This window comes from Somniosus microcephalus, chromosome 10 (genome assembly GCF_052327205.1).
Source record: "Somniosus microcephalus isolate GS21.2 chromosome 10, FLI_Smic_1.0, whole genome shotgun sequence".
Classification (NCBI taxonomy): domain Eukaryota; kingdom Metazoa; phylum Chordata; class Chondrichthyes; order Squaliformes; family Somniosidae; genus Somniosus; species Somniosus microcephalus.
This window is the reverse complement of record NC_140996.1, coordinates 142551322-142564954: the sequence shown is the minus strand read 5'-3', so window position 1 is coordinate 142564954 and position 13633 is coordinate 142551322.

The following is a 13633-nucleotide window of genomic DNA, read 5'->3' as shown; positions in this document are numbered from 1 at the left end:
CCGTAAAATCTGTGTTGCAACCTCAACTATTCCCCAAACTTTTGAGAGCTCCGAACCCCTTCCCTTTGAAGATTGAAGCTCGTGTTCAAATGGTTCCCATTGCAGAGTCTTGTCTCTCAGCATATGAAGGAGTTGGCTGACCGTTAACTCTTCCACGGGGACCCTGTGGATCAGAGTCTTCTCCATTTCATCCACCTTTTCCTCCAATGCTTCCACCTTTTTTTCCTCTTGTACTTTGGCTTTAAGCGCTCGGAGAAGTTGCGCCTTGATGCTTTCTAGCTCATGTTCAGGGGCCATTCTTACAGTCTCTGTGTTTCTTACAGTTGCCTTTTCTTTCACTGAAAGAATTCCCAGTTGAATCTGTTCTTCAAGTTGTTGAACCTCGGTCATTGCCGCCTCATATTTGTCTTGGGTTTCCTTCAATATTTTTATGAGTTCTTGGACATCTTGACTTTCATGTTCTGCCATGTCTTTCACCTCTAATTTCTCATCTATGGATGGAACTTCTACCGATGAGTCTGTCTTGGCCTTGAGCTCATCAAGAATTTCCTGCAGCCTTTGGACTTCTTGCTCATGTCCAACCTTTAGTTGCTCATAAGCTTCCACTGAAACTAGCTTTTCGGAGGTTGCCGAGTTAACCCCCTCCAGGATTGTAGCCTGGGCCTGTTCATACTGTTCCTTCAACTTCTCAAACTCTGCTTGTAAGGAGTCGTAGAGAAGAACTGGAATAAAATCCTGGCTTCCTGAAGATTCCTCTTCATTTGCTTCTTTCTGCAAATATTCTAACTCCTGAACATCATAAGGGAGATGTGATCAGTGATTGGTCACGATGGCTCTATGGTCGCTCTCTGCTTGAGCTAGCTGCTTCTGTTGTCTTTCCAGATTCTCCCATTCGGTGTCATAGAACTTTTTCATTGTTTTCATCTCTTGTATGGGACGGTAACTCAATTGTTCTAATTGTTGTCGTAATTTGAAATAAAGTTGAGTCCGAGCTTGGTGTTCTTCCGTCATGGATATGTCCTTAAACTGAACAGACTCAGAATTCTCTGTCAAACTATGTTGTCGTTGTTCGGTGGAGATCTGTTCTGAAACTTTGTTCTTCTCTGGAGCATAAGCCTTTCTGCATGCCTTCATTTTTCCAACCTTAGTCGGCAAGTCCATTTTAGCCTTGTCTTTCACATTTGGGTTGGTCTTATCGTCATCCGATTCAGAATCTGAGCTGATTGTCTGCACCGAGTCCTCACTCGTTATGGCTTTTAGATAGGGCCATTCCATGTCTATTTTCTTGATCCACTCCCATCCTAGAAGTGGTGGTCCTCCCTCAGGTAGTACGTATAAGTTCATTCTTGGGTGTTCTTTACCCCTATCTCTCACCTTGACTCTTAGCTTTCTCATGGGGTATACTTTATGCCCCGTGTATGTCTGCAATACGAACTTGGTATCTCTTAAGGGTATATGTGAGAATAGCTGGTGGTAATCCCTTCGATTTATGACTGATAGAGCTGATCCAGTGTCCAACTCCATTTTCACTTGGACTCCAGCTATTTTTAGCATGACCCAGATAGTTTGTAGGTCAGCTTCCTTACTCACATTGTGAATTCTCAGACTACCCAGCTCCTGGCCGTTTGGGTCTGAGTCCGAATTCTGTTCGTCTGAACTCTTCTCAGCCACCTTGTGTACCTTGTTGTACTTTTCCTGTGATGGCTTCCTTTGGTTGTTGGTCCTTTGGTTGTTGGTCTTCTTCCCTGACCGGCATACCTTAGCTATGTGACCCAGTTTGCCACATTTCCTACATTCCTGGTTCTTAAACCAGCATTGGTTCTGGTCGTGTGTTGTCTTCCCACAACGATAACATTTTGTTGTTGTCGAGGTAATTTGATCCACACTGAGTGCCACTGTCTTTAGCTGCATTTCCGCAGTTCCCTTCGCTGCGGCTTCGTGCGATGCTGCAATAAGGACAGCCCTGTCAAGTGTAAGGTCGTTCTCTTCGAGTAGTCGCTTTTGCGTTCCTTCCTTTGCCAATCCGCACACGAACTTGTCTCGCAATGCCTCTGTCAGATTCCCTCCAAACTGGCAGTATTTGAATCGTTCCGCCAACATCAACGGTGTGGGGTTCAAGTGATCCTTCAGAACAGTCACAATATCATCGAAAGTCTGATCCGCCGGTTTAGCTGGTGCTAGTAGATGCTTCAAGAGCCCGTATGTCTTCGCGCCCATCGAGTTTAGCAAGGTTATAGCTTTGTCATCTTCTTCTATTTTATTGGCCTCACAATAGATCTCAATGCGTTCCACATACGTGGCCCAGTCTTCTACCTCGGAATTAAAATCGTTGATGTTACCACGCTTAGGCATCTTCCTCTCTTCCTGATAACACCACGAATTATTTCTTTAAATTTTCTTTTATTTTTTTTTCCAAGATGGCGGTTCCCGCGAAAATGGCGGTTTCCCGCGCTTATCTTCTCTCCCCGCCCACTTCAATGGCGGTTTCCCGCTTCTGTCTTCTTCCCCGCCTAATGGCGGCTTCCCGCGTTTCTTCCCTGGCAGGAGGGGTACACTTTCCCCACGGGCGACGGCCGCTGGCTTTCAGGTTCACAGCCTGCGCGTCGGCTTCAGTGCTTTCCCTTTTCTCGGCAGGGCAACCGGCGCTGGGTACACCCCGTTGACGGCGAACAGTTTCAGCCGCTGGGCTGGCTCTCGCTCAGTTCCCCTTGCTCGGGCTCTGTCTCTCTCCCGCTCGCTCGGCTCTACCGGCGCTGGGTACACCCCGTTGACGGAGAACAGTTTCAGCCGCTGGACTGGCTCTCGCTCAGTCTCCCTTGGTCGGCTCTGCCTCTCCCGCTCGCTCGGCTCCCAATCGCGCCTCCAAGCCCTCTCGCAGTCCGGTGCTTCCCTCCCCGGCTGCGGCTGAGTTTATCTCTTCCCGCGCCTACGTTCCCGGTCGCAGCGCTTCGTGGCTTCGGTCGCTGCCCGGCCTTTTTCGCCGGTCGCGGTCTAGCTGTCTCACGACGCCGTTGCGTCCCCCAGCCTGTCTGTACCGCGGCTTCCTTGCTCCACGCTGCCCCAGTCTCAGCGCCTCTGGACTCGACTTCTGTCCGGCTCCTTTCCCCCTCGACCGTGGTCGAGTGCACCGCCCTTATCCTCCGGTTATTCTTTTTACTTTCCCTTACTCACAGTCACCGTGGCCGCCTTGCTTCTCGTGCTGATCGGCTCACTCCTCACCGTGGCAGAAGGGACAGTCAGTGCCTGTTGCTGATGGAAGTCTTTGTCTCTAAATTCTTCCTCCTTTCTAGTTCTGCAGCCTCGAGTTTTCTCCCAGCAGAACGACGAGGGCGGTTGCCTCTTCTCGACGCTCGTTAACTGCTTCGGAAGTATTGTTGCCGCAGGGTACGATCCCATCCTCGTCGCCACTGTAAAGTCTGTGGGTTGTTTAGTTAATTAATACACAGACTCCAAGAGTAACTTAAAACAGGACTTTACTATTCGAAGGTCAGGGCGAATCTGCCCAATAAATCCTGACACAACACTTATATACTGGTGTGGTCACCGTCGGTATTACAGTATACAGAAGCCAAACAAAGTAGTGCCACACCTAAAATAGTTCTCTTAAAGGTGAACGGTTACATACAATAGTTCTCTTAAAGGTAGTTGGGTACATACACTACAATCCTCCCTTTTTAGCTTACAACATACTTATTCCCCATTAAACATAACATATAATCAACTTCGTGTAAAACAATTCACAGATATAGTCTCTGCGGGAAACAGTTCACAGATTCAGTCTCTGCGGGAACAGTTCACAGATTCAGTCTCTGGTCTTGACTCGGTCCCAACAACATCTCTGTGGTGTAGCCGGTTCACATTTCTAGCGTGACTCATCCAATAGTCTTTCCCTTGGCTTAACAGCTTGAACTTCCGTCCTGCTGAACCAGCAGTGCTGAATTTTACAAACAGCTGGACTGCCTTGGTAATTTTTCCTACTTTCCAACTGATTTGGCCCCCTTCGTAGGGCCCACGTGCATGATCTGATAGAAGTGATAATGATTTAGATGGTTATCGTCTTCTGCTTCGTCTTTTTCTTTTCTGCTTCTTGGAGACTCTCGGGGCTCCCTTATCCGCTGCCAGCTGTAGCGCCACCATCTCCCTATGTTCCTTAGACTTTAAGTGCTTCATCCTGATTTCTGCACTTTGGGAGTTTTCATCACAAGCTGGGCAGACCAAGTCGTCGTAATATTCCGTGTCACTCTACAGGTCATGGTAATATTCAGTGTCGTCCTGAGCTAGTCTAGCGAGAGGGCCTGCTACTTCTTCCTTACCCAACTGGACGTTAGCCGACTGTTGTTCCCTCCTTAGACATCTTTCCTGAAGAGACTTCTTCATGCGTTCATATTCATCCCGCTCTTCCTGGGTTTCCTGCCAATCCTTCACTAATGACCTCATTTGTGATTCCAATACTTCCCCTTCCATCGGGGATTGATTGATCGGGCTATTCAATCCTTCTACTGGAGCAGCTGTTTCAACATTCTGTAGTTCACATTGACGTGATTCAGCGTACTTTCGGCAGCCCCGTAAAATCTGTGTTGCAACCTCAACTATTCCCCAAACTTTTGAGAGCTCCGAACCCCTTCCCTTTGAAGATTGAAGCTCGTGTTCAAATGGTTCCCATTGCAGAGTCTTGTCTCTCAGCATATGAAGGAGTTGGCTGACCGTTAACTCTTCCACGGGGACCCTGTGGATCAGAGTCTTCTCCATTTCATCCACCTTTTCCTCCAATGCTTCCACCTTTTTTTCCTCTTGTACTTTGGCTTTAAGCGCTCGGAGAAGTTGCGCCTTGATGCTTTCTAGCTCATGTTCAGGGGCCATTCTTACAGTCTCTGTGTTTCTTACAGTTGCCTTTTCTTTCACTGAAAGAATTCCCAGTTGAATCTGTTCTTCAAGTTGTTGAACCTCGGTCATTGCCGCCTCATATTTGTCTTGGGTTTCCTTCAATATTTTTATGAGTTCTTGGACATCTTGACTTTCATGTTCTGCCATGTCTTTCACCTCTAATTTCTCATCTATGGATGGAACTTCTACCGATGAGTCTGTCTTGGCCTTGAGCTCATCAAGAATTTCCTGCAGCCTTTGGACTTCTTGCTCATGTCCAACCTTTAGTTGCTCATAAGCTTCCACTGAAACTAGCTTTTCGGAGGTTGCCGAGTTAACCCCCTCCAGGATTGTAGCCTGGGCCTGTTCATACTGTTCCTTCAACTTCTCAAACTCTGCTTGTAAGGAGTCGTAGAGAAGAACTGGAATAAAATCCTGGCTTCCTGAAGATTCCTCTTCATTTGCTTCTTTCTGCAAATATTCTAACTCCTGAACATCATAAGGGAGATGTGATCAGTGATTGGTCACGATGGCTCTATGGTCGCTCTCTGCTTGAGCTAGCTGCTTCTGTTGTCTTTCCAGATTCTCCCATTCGGTGTCATAGAACTTTTTCATTGTTTTCATCTCTTGTATGGGACGGTAACTCAATTGTTCTAATTGTTGTCGTAATTTGAAATAAAGTTGAGTCCGAGCTTGGTGTTCTTCCGTCATGGATATGTCCTTAAACTGAACAGACTCAGAATTCTCTGTCAAACTATGTTGTCGTTGTTCGGTGGAGATCTGTTCTGAAACTTTGTTCTTCTCTGGAGCATAAGCCTTTCTGCATGCCTTCATTTTTCCAACCTTAGTCGGCAAGTCCATTTTAGCCTTGTCTTTCACATTTGGGTTGGTCTTATCGTCATCCGATTCAGAATCTGAGCTGATTGTCTGCACCGAGTCCTCACTCGTTATGGCTTTTAGATAGGGCCATTCCATGTCTATTTTCTTGATCCACTCCCATCCTAGAAGTGGTGGTCCTCCCTCAGGTAGTACGTATAAGTTCATTCTTGGGTGTTCTTTACCCCTATCTCTCACCTTGACTCTTAGCTTTCTCATGGGGTATACTTTATGCCCCGTGTATGTCTGCAATACGAACTTGGTATCTCTTAAGGGTATATGTGAGAATAGCTGGTGGTAATCCCTTCGATTTATGACTGATAGAGCTGATCCAGTGTCCAACTCCATTTTCACTTGGACTCCAGCTATTTTTAGCATGACCCAGATAGTTTGTAGGTCAGCTTCCTTACTCACATTGTGAATTCTCAGACTACCCAGCTCCTGGCCGTTTGGGTCTGAGTCCGAATTCTGTTCGTCTGAACTCTTCTCAGCCACCTTGTGTACCTTGTTGTACTTTTCCTGTGATGGCTTCCTTTGGTTGTTGGTCCTTTGGTTGTTGGTCTTCTTCCCTGACCGGCATACCTTAGCTATGTGACCCAGTTTGCCACATTTCCTACATTCCTGGTTCTTAAACCAGCATTGGTTCTGGTCGTGTGTTGTCTTCCCACAACGATAACATTTTGTTGTTGTCGAGGTAATTTGATCCACACTGAGTGCCACTGTCTTTAGCTGCATTTCCGCAGTTCCCTTCGCTGCGGCTTCGTGCGATGCTGCAATAAGGACAGCCCTGTCAAGTGTAAGGTCGTTCTCTTCGAGTAGTCGCTTTTGCGTTCCTTCCTTTGCCAATCCGCACACGAACTTGTCTCGCAATGCCTCTGTCAGATTCCCTCCAAACTGGCAGTATTTGAATCGTTCCGCCAACATCAACGGTGTGGGGTTCAAGTGATCCTTCAGAACAGTCACAATATCATCGAAAGTCTGATCCGCCGGTTTAGCTGGTGCTAGTAGATGCTTCAAGAGCCCGTATGTCTTCGCGCCCATCGAGTTTAGCAAGGTTATAGCTTTGTCATCTTCTTCTATTTTATTGGCCTCACAATAGATCTCAATGCGTTCCACATACGTGGCCCAGTCTTCTACCTCGGAATTAAAATCGTTGATGTTACCACGCTTAGGCATCTTCCTCTCTTCCTGATAACACCACGAATTATTTCTTTAAATTTTCTTTTATTTTTTTTTCCAAGATGGCGGTTCCCGCGAAAATGGCGGTTTCCCGCGCTTATCTTCTCTCCCCGCCCACTTCAATGGCGGTTTCCCGCTTCTGTCTTCTTCCCCGCCTAATGGCGGCTTCCCGCGTTTCTTCCCTGGCAGGAGGGGTACACTTTCCCCACGGGCGACGGCCGCTGGCTTTCAGGTTCACAGCCTGCGCGTCGGCTTCAGTGCTTTCCCTTTTCTCGGCAGGGCAACCGGCGCTGGGTACACCCCGTTGACGGCGAACAGTTTCAGCCGCTGGGCTGGCTCTCGCTCAGTTCCCCTTGCTCAGGCTCTGTCTCTCTCCCGCTCGCTCGGCTCTACCGGCGCTGGGTACACCCCGTTGACGGAGAACAGTTTCAGCCGCTGGACTGGCTCTCGCTCAGTCTCCCTTGGTCGGCTCTGCCTCTCCCGCTCGCTCGGCTCCCAATCGCGCCTCCAAGCCCTCTCGCAGTCCGGTGCTTCCCTCCCCGGCTGCGGCTGAGTTTATCTCTTCCCGCGCCTACGTTCCCGGTCGCAGCGCTTCGTGGCTTCGGTCGCTGCCCGGCCTTTTTCGCCGGTCGCGGTCTAGCTGTCTCACGACGCCGTTGCGTCCCCCAGCCTGTCTGTACCGCGGCTTCCTTGCTCCACGCTGCCCCAGTCTCAGCGCCTCTGGACTCGACTTCTGTCCGGCTCCTTTCCCCCTCGACCGTGGTCGAGTGCACCGCCCTTATCCTCCGGTTATTCTTTTTACTTTCCCTTACTCACAGTCACCGTGGCCGCCTTGCTTCTCGTGCTGATCGGCTCACTCCTCACCGTGGCAGAAGGGACAGTCAGTGCCTGTTGCTGATGGAAGTCTTTGTCTCTAAATTCTTCCTCCTTTCTAGTTCTGCAGCCTCGAGTTTTCTCCCAGCAGAACGACGAGGGCGGTTGCCTCTTCTCGACGCTCGTTAACTGCTTCGGAAGTATTGTTGCCGCAGGGTACGATCCCATCCTCGTCGCCACTGTAAAGTCTGTGGGTTGTTTAGTTAATTAATACACAGACTCCAAGAGTAACTTAAAACAGGACTTTACTATTCGAAGGTCAGGGCGAATCTGCCCAATAAATCCTGACACAACACTTATATACTGGTGTGGTCACCGTCGGTATTACAGTATACAGAAGCCAAACAAAGTAGTGCCACACCTAAAATAGTTCTCTTAAAGGTGAACGGTTACATACAATAGTTCTCTTAAAGGTAGACGGGTACATACACTACAAATACTTTTTGGGGTCGATTTTCATTGACCCGTGGAGTTGGGATTGGAGGCGTGCGGGGGGTTAAAGTCCCGAATTCGGGGGTCCCAACACCATCCCACCCCTAACCCGCCTCCATGTAAGTTTCAAAGGAAGCAGGTACCCGCCCTGCACTGGGGCCCGCCTCCCCGAGGGAAGGGATTAGTGCCAATTCACTGCCTGTTAACAGGTAGTTAACAGGCAGTTTTTAGCCTAATCCCTATTTTAAAGCTTGAAGTGTGGGATTCCCGACGGCTCCAAACCACGCCAAGTTAGAGGAGTCGGGCCGTCGGGTTGAAGGACTTGGAGGGGTCGAGATGTCGGTGTTCAGTTGAGTGATGGGTGCATGAGTGCAAAGGTAAGTGTGTTTGGTGTGTCTAAAGAAGTTTAAATTACCTGTACTTACCTTTTCAGCCTTCCTTCCTCTAGGCTTCGGGAGTCCATCATCTAACCGGCACAGAAAGCAGAATGGCTGCGAACTGTCAAAAGTGACAGCCTGCAGCTTTCTGTGCCGGTGAGGTTTCTAACTGAGTCTGTGTAGAAGGACTCAGGTTAGAAGTAAGACTGTCAGTGTTTGACCGCTTCAAACAGCTGTGAAACGCTGATATTTCATCTGTCAAAACGTCTTGACAGATGAAATTTCAGTCTGTGATGTCACCTGTTGCTGGGTGGCTCTTAATTGGCCGCCTGAGCCCGGTGGGCAGGCTCAACAAGGTCAATCAAGTTAAAATCGCATGGATTGACCGCATCTCAATGGAGGCGGGACTACAACCTGAAAGTTGTCGTCCCGCCTCCTTCCCGACTTCTGAATGAAAATCACCCCCTTTGTCTCCCAAATCAAATCAGGAATTGAAGCTTCTCTAACATTCTGCCACCGCATCACCTTCAGCACTAAATGCTGCTCTTTAGCACCCATGTGCTCACCAATCTTTGTTGGCTCCCTATTCTTAAGATACTAGAAGGGTGAGCTTTAAGAGGCTTATCTTTGGTTTTACCTGTGATCTCTTTTGCACAGTTATCTGAATTGCATGTCAGTGCTGTGACTCCACTGGGAGTTTCCATGTGACATTGCCAGTGGAGAATTCGATAATTCAATGCTCAATTCAAAGTCCAATGGAGCTAGAGGGGACCATTGCTTCTGTCAAGCTGTGCTGTTTTTGAAATCTTTTAAATAGAGGGCATAAATGAAGGACCCATTAGAATTTTGAACACATGCTTTGAGGTCAAGATTTAATTTAAAATCAGCACCTCCATTAAAATATTAATCTATTTTAGCTTGTTAAAATAGCATTGAACATATAACTGTTTCAGCATGCAGCCTGTGAAGACCAAGATGGAAATGAGCTTTTTCAAATTCTTCTTCTCTTACTTGATGTCAGATAGAAAGTTATGTAAATGGAATGAACTGCAACGACATACTGAATAACAAAGCACTTATCATTCAGTATAATCAGCAATGTAGAGAATGGAAGTGCAATACTCAATATCTATTTAAACAGAATCTCTCAGAGCTATTGCTGTGTGCAGTGTACACACATTGAAAAACTAAAGCAAATGCAGAGCAGGGAACACTAAATAAACAATTATCTGGAAGAAGAATTTTATATTTTCAAGGCTAAGTCTGGATTGTTGAGTAAGGTTATGTAAAAATGTACTAAATTGCAGTTTGTAGGCGGCCAGGTTATCGTGAATTTTGTTTTTAAGCATGGAGGTGATGTTACCAAGGGACAGAATTTAGATGAGAAAAAGGGGCCAAGGATCGATTCTTGGAGCTCACCCAAAGTAATCATATGAGATGGAAGGGCATGATGCAGATCAGTAAACATAAAGACAAGGAGCAGTAGTTGTGTGATGGGCAGTTGAATTGATCAGGGGTCAAGAGTGAAAGAAAGGTAAATGGAGGAGAGGCCATCAGGATGAAGGAATAGATGAGAGAAAACGGCAGTGATATGGGGATAGGCAGGCAGTGGCTGAGGTATTCAAGCTATTAATGCCACTTCTAACTAACTCAGCATAGAGCAGGGTTCAACCTCCGGCCTTCTGATCTATTAGGCTTAGTACCACATTGCACGGTACATTTACCCACAGCCATCTGGGGAGTCTCTTTGTGCAAGTTCAATCTCAAAAGGTAAAGGGACAAATGAAACCCTTAGATTCAAACTTGTTTTTCAAATTTATGAGATCATCCTTTGTTCAATGACACCTCTGATTAAGCTGCTGCTCCCTCAGGAAGGGCTGCAAGAAACTGGGAAATTAATCTGCAGTGTTTATCTTCACATACATATTCTGATTAAATAGTAATTCCTTCATTATCACTAATTTTAAAAACTAAAAACTAAAAGATTATACTTTGAACCCTCTGTAATAGTGGCAAAACAATACAAATTAGATTTAAAAAATAGCCAGTAAAACATTAGGAGCTAAAACTATATTAAGTCCCTCTCCCGCTGTTAGAACACTCTTTAAACCCACCAATAACAGCACAGGGAACAGCCTGCGAGTCTGAAGCACTGTAAGTTCAATCAGATACAGCAGCAACTTCATCCACAGGCCAGCAGGCAGCCAACAGACTGGAAGGAGTGCAAATTGCATTTATTTGCAAAAATTGCAGAAAAGATTCAAATTTGTTCCAGGATGCTCACTCCTGATCCATGGGCTTCCTATCAGCTGCCACAGACATTGGTGGCTTGTGTTTTTCACACCTGCTCTCATTCCTCTCTCCCTCCTTCTCATTTACAAAAATGCCCCGAAGGTATAATTCTGTGTGTGACACAAGACACAAACATAATTTATATTCACCCAAATTCTGAAACTAGTGAAGAATTGCTCCAGAAAAGGACATGAAAAGAAACGGTAGCCTAGATTTTCTAATATGGGCACAGATTATACTCAGTGGTTAGGAACAGGTTATGCACAGACCTAAATGGAAGTGTGCTATCTGCACCCAATTTTCCAAGGTCAGTTTATTATAATAGGTCTAGTTGCAGATGTGGATGAGTTATAGAGAGCGAACTACTGATGAAATTGCACGTTAGTTAAATTTACAGAGCCAGGATTAATTAAAGGGGAATGCCAGTCAAAGGGGAAAAGTTCAAAGTTTTTGGAAAGGCTCATGAGATTTCCAAGGCTGAAGAGGGAGGGACTAAGGTGTTACCAACAAAAGTCATTTTTGCCTTAGACACATTTCCAGTTCATCAAAAACTAGGATGTTGCATTTCTCATGTTTCGATACTACCTGATAAAAAAAATGGGCCCTGTGGGGGAAGATTGTGCAACAGGACCCAATTATGCAGGGCCTCTGGTTAGGCAGTGCAAGCAGTGGGGGTGGGTGCTTCTTGTGTCTCCCCCTTTTGATGTCAAAAGATACCCCTTTGGGTGAGTGAGTTGACATCACCCACCCAATCCTGCCAACGCCACCTCCATTGCCCCCCAACATAATGGATGCCTGCACGTTCATTTCATCCTGGCAGAAATAGAGCCCACAGGACCTTGAATGGTAACAGTAAAGAAATGACCGATTCGTTGCAGTAAGGAATTTACCTTTCTGGAAACAGGCCACTTATTCCTGCAATTATCTCTCCTGTACCACCAGCACTTGGGCACATTGGCACAGGCATTACTGCTGAGTTTTCCCTACCTACTGAGCAGGCATTCCAGCTGTGCCTTTATGTAAATATACCTGACCCAGGGAACTCTGACAGGTTCAGAAACATCTGGGGTCCAGCAGAGGCAAATCCCAATCCACCACAATTACAGTGTTTGAGCAGGATTATGGATTTTCAGGGCCATGCTTTTAACTGAGCATTATTCATAGATGAAATTTCAAATGTTGAGATGAAACTGCTTGGAAACAAATATGCATAAATCATAGCTCTTCTTCACAATGAACCATGATATGACAAAGGACCTTCCAAAAGATACATTAGTTTACATGTTTGAATGAATGCAGAATAATTTTAATGCATCTTATGGTGGTGCCTGAATGTAGCACATTGGGGTATCTGCCACACACACTCAGCTCTTGAATAATCAACTGGGAGTTGAATAATACAGTGGTTTAAGGCACTGGCCTTTCACCTCTGGGCTCAAGTTCAGTATAGACTAATGGGATGAAAGTCTCCTCTGTCTGCTGGCTATAATGGTCCTATGTGGACTAAATCAAATCAAATCAAATCAACTTTTATTGTCATTGTTAGTGCACAAGTGCAGTACAACGAAATGTAGGCTTGCGGCTCCCGAGAGTGTACAATTTGGATTAGGACACTTAAACATTTCAACATACATTTGTACATATATATTAGCATAAATATGACCATAATAAAGTGCATCGGCAGATGTGCAGGCTTTAGTGTTTATTTGTGGAGTTCAGTAGGATGACAGCCCTGGGAAAGAAGCTGTTCCTAAATCTGGTCGTATGGGTGCGAATGAATCTGTAGCGTCTTCCAGATGGTAGGAGGGCGAACAGACTGTGGCTGGGGTGGGTAGGGTCTTTGATGATGGACCGTGCCCTCTGTAGGCAGCGTTTCTGATATATATGTTCTATGGTCGGTAGCCGGGTGCCGGTAATGCGTTGGGCAGTTTTGACTACCCGCTGCAGGGCTTTCCGGTCATGGGAGCTACAGCTGCCGTACCATACCGTGATACAGTTTGTCAGGATGCTCTCTATAGTGCAGCGGTAGAAGTTAGAGAGGATCAGGGGTGACAGATTACATCCCTTCAGCCTCCTCAGGAAATATAGGCGCTGCTGGGCCTTCTTCACCAGAGAGGAGGTGTTGAGGGACCAGGAGAGATCTTCCGTGATGTGGACTCCGAGGAACTTAAAGCTTAAATATGGACAGTCTCAATGTTGTTCCTAGTGGGCATGTGTCTACAGAACAAACTGCCCCTAATTGGTAAGCTTGGAGAGGCAATAAGATCTAGTGTGAAAAATGGAAGAAATACCTCACTGGTACATAGGAATTGCCAGTTGCATGCTGCAACGATAATGGAGTTGTTGAGCAAACATAGCGATCAATCTCTATCAATTTGGCTATAATAGACCCAGACAGGAGGCAAGGAAAGCACCAATAGTGGAAAGCTTTGGGAACGATGGGCTAGAAATTGCTCCCTCCCGATCTTCCTCGCCCCAGCTCCCGATCTCCCTCGCTCCCTCCCGAACTTCCTCGCTCTCTCCCAATCTTCCTCACCCCAGTCCCCAATCATCTTCGCCCCGGCCCCCGATCATCTTCGCCCCGGCCCCTGATCTTCCTCGTTCCGACCCCCGATCTTCCTCGCTCCAGCCCCCGATCATCTTCGCCCCGGCCCCCGATCATCTTCGCCCCGGCCCCCGATCATCTTCGCCCCGGCCCCCGATCTTCCTCGCACCGGCCCCCGATCTTCCTCGCCCCAGCC